This window comes from Entamoeba histolytica, genomic scaffold, assembly GCF_000208925.1.
Source record: "Entamoeba histolytica HM-1:IMSS scf_1104750518761 genomic scaffold, whole genome shotgun sequence".
Lineage (NCBI taxonomy): Eukaryota > Evosea > Mastigamoebida > Endamoebidae > Entamoeba > Entamoeba histolytica.
Window position 1 is genome coordinate 7,690 of NW_001915211.1, and position 6,869 is coordinate 14,558.

The 6,869-nt window shown below is 21.0% G+C and overlaps 2 non-coding genes across 2 annotated transcripts, besides 6 other annotated features; one reads left to right on the top strand and one right to left on the bottom strand.

Moving 5' to 3' along the window:
• Window positions 1-566: 566 nt before the first annotated feature.
• EHI_163120 lies at window positions 567-649 on the bottom strand. Its single transcript has one exon. It is a non-coding gene; the product is annotated as a tRNA-Ile (tRNA).
• Window positions 650-702: 53 nt separating this feature from the next.
• Window positions 703-868: a repeat region.
• A 1,473-nt stretch (window positions 869-2,341) lies between these two features.
• Window positions 2,342-2,577: a repeat region.
• Window positions 2,578-2,669: 92 nt separating this feature from the next.
• Window positions 2,670-2,875: a repeat region.
• A 56-nt stretch (window positions 2,876-2,931) lies between these two features.
• On the top strand, window positions 2,932-3,014 carry EHI_163130. The gene has a single exon. It is a non-coding gene; the product is annotated as a tRNA-Ile (tRNA).
• Window positions 3,015-3,071: 57 nt separating this feature from the next.
• Window positions 3,072-3,488: a repeat region.
• A 27-nt stretch (window positions 3,489-3,515) lies between these two features.
• Window positions 3,516-5,411: a repeat region.
• Window positions 5,017-5,546: a repeat region.
• Between the last annotated feature and the right edge of the window lie 1,323 nt (window positions 5,547-6,869).

Genomic DNA, 6,869 nt, shown 5'->3' on the forward strand with positions numbered 1-6,869 from the left:
ATTTTTCTATCTTTTCAGTTATTAATATTATGTCATAAAATAATTGAAGAAGAAATCTCCATTATGAATGAAAATTTACTTAAAATAAATAAACTATGGAAATGTAAATTTTTTTTACTTATTATATACTAAACATAATATTATGAAAATAAGATTTTGATATTTATTTTTATTTGTAACTAATTAGTAAAGTAATAAATAAAAAATTATAGACTTAAAGACTTATATTAAATATAGATTAATTATAATGATAATTAAAAATATTTTTGAAGTTAATTGTTCTGATTATTTCTTAATACACCAACTTGGAACAATAACGCTAAGTATAATAATGAAAAGTATATTCTTTAATTTATTTATCTATACAATATGACTAATTTTATGATTATTACTTCTTCATTATTAATAAGTTTTTATCATTAATTAATTCGAAGCCATTGTTAAGTTGATTAATCCTTATACATTTGTAAATTATAATATTCTCATTTGATAGTTAATTATGTTTTGATTGTATTTAAATTTGATAATTTTAATTAAGAAAATAAATAAAAAAAAGAAAAAGAAAATGGTCCCGGCGGGGATCGAACCCGCGACCCTCGCATTTCTCTTTCCTATAAGTACGATGCACTACCGACTGTGCTACGGGGCCTTCTTCTTTTTATTCTTCTATTTTATTATTTGCTTTTGAATATAAAACAAAATTGGCAAGTCAGAAATAGCACATAAACTTTAAAATAAGTTCATGCTTTGGTTTCCCTATTTATTATCTAGATTTGCTGATCCATTTGAATATGGATTTGGATTAATCAATGTTTCAATGAATGTAATGGTGTATTATGATTGGATATTATTGTTGTAATATAAGAATTGATATTTATTAAATGAAATTAGAAATATATATGGAATATATTAGCAAAAGAAAAGTACTACTTGATGTAGCTAAAACTAAATGAAATTAGACATAATAATATAGTGTAACGAAATGTTCATTCATTATAAAATAAAGAAAATAAAAAATATAATTTTTTTTTAAATTAAAGTAAAAAATCAAACATAGATTTAAAAAGAAGAGTTATGAAGAAAGAAGGATGAACATACAATAATATAAATAATTAAAACAAAAGAAAACACTATATTCACAAGTCAAAAAGAAAGTCTAAATAATAAGTAAAAAAGAAATTACTCTTTTAATGATGTTTTATGTGATTAATATCTATTAGTAATGAATAATTGACAATTCTATTAACACTTAATTATCTATTTTTTATTTTGAATATTATATAATGTACGTTTATTATGTTTATTATTTTTGTTATTTCATTTATGAATATTCTTGTCTCTGTAATATTTTCTTCTTTACTGTTATTTCTCTTTCTATACTTGTTGCTCTTTCTATCTTTTTATTTGATTTTCTTCGTGTTTATGTAACTTCTTTTGTTATTTCTTCAATTTATTCTTCATTATTTTGTTCAGTTATAACATATTCTTCTTTTAAATATTCTTGTACCAACACTTTATTTATATTTATTATACTTTCAATATTATTATTGAATTTATCTTCATTACTTATTTATTCTTTGTTTTGTATTATAACATTTATTTTTTCTTTATATATTCTTCTTTTATTCTTTATTTTTGTTTATTCATATGCTATAATTATCAATTCCTGTTTGTATTGTTTTTTCATTCTCTTATATTATTCTTTTATTTTGATACTTTTTGTTCATTTGGTTCTTTAGACTTTTATTCTTATTTTGTTGACTTTCTCTTCTATTTCTTACCTCTTTCTTGTTTCTTTTCATATTCTTCTTTTTCTTTTTTTTCTTTGTACTTCTTCTTGTTTTTTTGTTTTTTTTTGTCTTTATCATTATTTATTATCTTTTTATTTCATCTTATTTTTCTTTTATTTTCTCTTCCTTGTTTTTTATTTCTGTATTGAAATATATTTTTCATTTTTTACTTTCATTTTGTTTTCTTTTAACATCACTTTTTATGATTTTATTAATTAAGTGTCTAGCATGGTTGTATAACTCTTTGTATTTATAATGCTCTATCTTTGGTTTTTATTTTCTTTGTTTTATGCTTCTTCTACAATTTTAACACCTTATTCTTTCTTCTTTTAATTCTATTGTATAACATTATAGTTCGTATATTCTTTTTCTATTCTTTTATATATAATATCTTCTTTGTTCTCCTTTTACATGTTCATATATTATATCTTCTATATTTGTATTTCATTTCTTATTTTTATAAGTTTTTATCTGATTCTTATATTTATTATAACCATTATAACTTTGTTTAGTTTGTTGTATCTTATTCATTGAAATATCACTTTTATAATAAATAATAGAAGAAAATAATGCAATTATTAATTACCTATAATTGATAGTTTTATCATAATGAGAAATTAGTGAATTAGTTTCTTCAACATATTTTATTTCTATTGAAATATTTTTCAAACTTGCTCGAATTAAATAGTCATCAATTAAGTTGTTATCTGATTTTTATTTTAATTTTAATGAATATTAAAACTCTTTATTGTTTATTTTATTATTTTATATTGAATATATCATTAACAATATGCCTGTATTTTATCTCACTAAATATCAACAACTACATAAGAAACATTTTTCTTGATAACACTCAATATATTCAACTCAAAACGGTCATTAATAAATGTACATTCATGTTGATAAATAATTATTACCATCATAATAAATAACTAGACATATATCATAATGAATAGTAGTAATAATCGATTAGTTTTGAATATTCATAGTCTCACCAAAAGCAATATCATGACCAGAAGACAGACGATTCGAAAATAGGAAATATTTTAATATTTGTGTGGTGCTTCTGAATCGTCTTTGGGTCTGTGTTTAAATTAGGTAAATAAAAAATAATAATAAAATAGAAGAATAAAAAGAAGAAGGCCCCGTAGCACAGTCGGTAGTGCATCGTACTTATAGGAAAGAGAAATGCGAAGGTCGCGGGTTCGATCCCCGCCGGGACCATTTTCTTTTTCTTTTTTTTATTTTTTTTCTTAATTAAAATTATCAAATTTAAACATACAATTAATTATGTATTAATAGAATTGGTTTCTGTTATTTCTGACTCAGGGAGATGAATTTCATCGATTTTGCATTTTATAGAGCATCTATATAGTATGTTTGATTGTGGTAGAGCCACTATCTAATAACATTTAGCATGGTTTTAATAACATGGTTTTTAACTTATTTAAAAATGTCAATTTCAATTTTTATTTTTTCATTTATTCTAATGTTTTCAGTATGTACTAAACTGTTTATTGAAATTATTATTTCAATTATTTGATATCTCTTAACTTCTCAATTTTCATCAGCTTATTCTTTAATTCCTTGTACATATTCCTTTTTCCAACACTCTCAATTGATAATGTGATATAAATCATTAGTCATATCATTTATTAATCCGCTTTTATTTAGTACATATTCATTGTCTTTTCTTTTACTACTTTTATATTGTGTTAATGAATATTTCTAATTATTTATTTTCATTAAATTGAAATTTATGTCATTTATTGTTATTATGACATTATCATAATTTCTGTACTTCTTATTCAACATAGTATTTTGTTTTATTTTCAATTTATCTTTATTTGTCATCAATTTGGTTTTTTATATAATTTCATTTATTCTATTGTAGCATCATTGTTTGGTATATTTCATTTTATCTTTCTTCTTTCTTCTATTCTTTTTATTAGATTCATTCATCATTTTATTTCCATTATTTCTGATGTTTTCTTATTCATTTTATTTCATTAATCATCATATATTTTATGTATTTTATTCGTTCTAGTACTTTATTTTTAATATTTTCTTCTTTTTGTTCTTTTAATTTCTTGTTGTATTTGATTCTGTGCATTTTTCTTCATTTAATTAGATCTTCTAGTCTATTGATTTTATTTATATTTCTTTTATTTCATCAAATTTATCTCTTATTATTTTATTTTGGAGATAGAGATGCATATAAATTGAAATATTCATATCATCTTCCCGTTTCTGTATTCTGACAATATCAATCTATTATTAATTTCATTTATTAATTCGTCAGTTTCTTTTCTTTGAAAGTAGTAATTAATGTTGATATATTTTTCTACTTTCATTTCTTTTATTTTATTGATGAGAGTGTTAAGGTATTCTTCATCAATTCTAGTAGAGTTATTCTTTATTATGATGTTTTTTATTATTGAATTACACTCTACTCTTCTTTCTATTATATCATTTACTTTCACTTTAATGTACTGTTTAATGCTTTCTTTTATTTTATGTGATATTTTATTATATTTAATATATTCTTTTTCATTATTTACATTAATATTTTTCACTTTCATTATATTTTTTATTTCTTCTTTTCTTCTTTTCTTCTTTTCTTATATAATTTCTTATTTAATCAATTAATTGCAAAACAATACAACACTTCAATTAAAATTCTATTTCTTTGGTTTATTGTATTTCTTGTCTGACTATCATCTCTTGTTTTTTTGACAATCAGTGCTTTGCTTTTCTCTTCGATTTTCACTACTGTCTTTTTCATAGGAGTAGTTTCGTTCATCTCCATCACCCCTGATGATGCTTTCCCCAATATTGATTGTGTATTTATCACAAGTGTCATCGTTTTCTTCTTCTCTAATTCCTTCTGTGAGATAAAATTTTTAATATCATCTTGTTGTTTTGATATTATTTGTTTATGTTCTTCATTTTCTTTTTGTGAGTTGTCTATTTTTTTCTTGTTATTTCCGCAATTTCTTGATTTTTAATTGCAATTTCTTGATATTCAGAGATTTGTTTTTCTTTATATCTTATCTTTTTCTGCAAGTCTTCAGTGTTTTTCTCTAATACTTAAATCTTCTCTATTAGCTTGTTTCTCTTTTTAGCTCTTCCGCACATTCTTCAATTCTTCATTTTTATTCTTCAGTTTCTCTCCATTAGCTCGGAGACTTCAGATAATTTCTTCTTTATCATTTACTTCAATGATTTTTCTTCCTTCTATCTCAGTTATTTTATTTTCTATTTCTCCATTTTCTTCTTGTACTTTTCTTCATTGCATTGCATTTTAACTGAATCTGTTTTATTTATATTTTCATTTCTTTCTCATTTTTAATTCTATTTTGTGCTTTTTCATTCATTTCATTTGAGATGATTTATTCATCTTCCATATTCTCTATTTGTTATTCTTTATATCTTCTTCTATTTTTTATTTGATTTTCAGGTATGTTATTTTTATTCCTTTCTTCTTTGTTTTGTATTTTTTCTTTTGTTTTCTGTGTTATTTATTATTGTATATTTACATCTTCCATTTATTTCTTTGGTTGATTGTTTGTGTTTACTTCCTGCTTCATTAATTTGATATCTTCATTCTTTTTGTTCTTTCTTTATTTCCTCTTCCACTCTATCAATTATCTTTTTGTTAGACTATACTTCTTAAAGAGTATCATATCATCTTTTTTCTTTACTTTCATACTTCTTGAGTATTTCTGATTATTCTCCTTTCTCTTCCATATACTTTATTGTTAATTATTTATGTTTGTTATTTGTATGGTTATTGTTATCACTCTATTTACATATTTCTTATTTGTTTTCTGTGTTTCTTTCTCTTTCAAATCATTTTTATTGTATTTCTTTTACCAGTCACATTATTATGCATTTTATTGATATTGACACAATTCTCTTGTATGTTGTTAATTTTATATGTCTTGTTTATTTTTATTTACAATCAATAATGATATTACTCAATAATCATTGCATCAAAATTTGCTTTATATCCTGAATGTTTTTGAATAAATAACTTAAATAATAAATAAAGAAATGAAATAATTGAAATGATAATGAAAGAATAAGAGACTAGAATAAACAAAGAAGAATATGTAGAAATATTAAAAGATGCAAATGGACAAAGCAATTAAAACATACATAAGAAAATATGTTATATATATATTAAATAACATGAATATAATAACCCAAATATCGAAGAACGAATAAAAACATCAGATAGTTGAATTAAATACAGAATATATAGAAAAATAATGAGAAAATGAAATAAAAAAGAAAAGAATGAATGTAGTCCAAATTTGTATTATTTTAGTAACAATTGTTTTGTGAATTTATATGTACAATGTTGAAAATGAATATTGAAAAGCATTATTGAATGAATTGAAAAATATTTATAAATGGGCACGAAAATTAACAAAGAAAAAATGCATCTAAATAAATTACAAAAATGAAAAAAGATGCAAAATATTTTGAATCATTAGAATTTTCCATTTATTATATTTTGCTCCTAAAAAAAAATAAAAAAATAAAAATATGATAAATACAGAATATGTAAATATTTATGTTTATATTTTATTATCATTTTTATTTTGTATGAAATATTAATGAAATAAATGATTTGATGAATCATATTTTATTATTTATATTCTTTTATTTATATGTTATTTATCTATCGTATTTTTATATTTATTTCTCTGTTTATATTATTTATATCATTGTATTCTTCTTATTATCTATATATTATTATATTATTATATTCTTCTTATTTTATTATTTTTATGTTTATATTATTTAGATTTTCTTATTGTTATTCTTTTATATTTAGATGTATTTGTTTATTCATCTTATTCATCTTTTATATTATTATCATTTATATCTATTTTCATTTTATATTTATTCTCTTTTGTTTTATATTAATATTAATTTTATCTTTTATATTTTGAATTTATTATTATATCATTGATTATCATTTCTCGTTTTATTTATCATTTATTCTTATTATTCTTTTGTTTTTATATTCTATATCATATATTCATATCATTTTCATTTATATTTTAT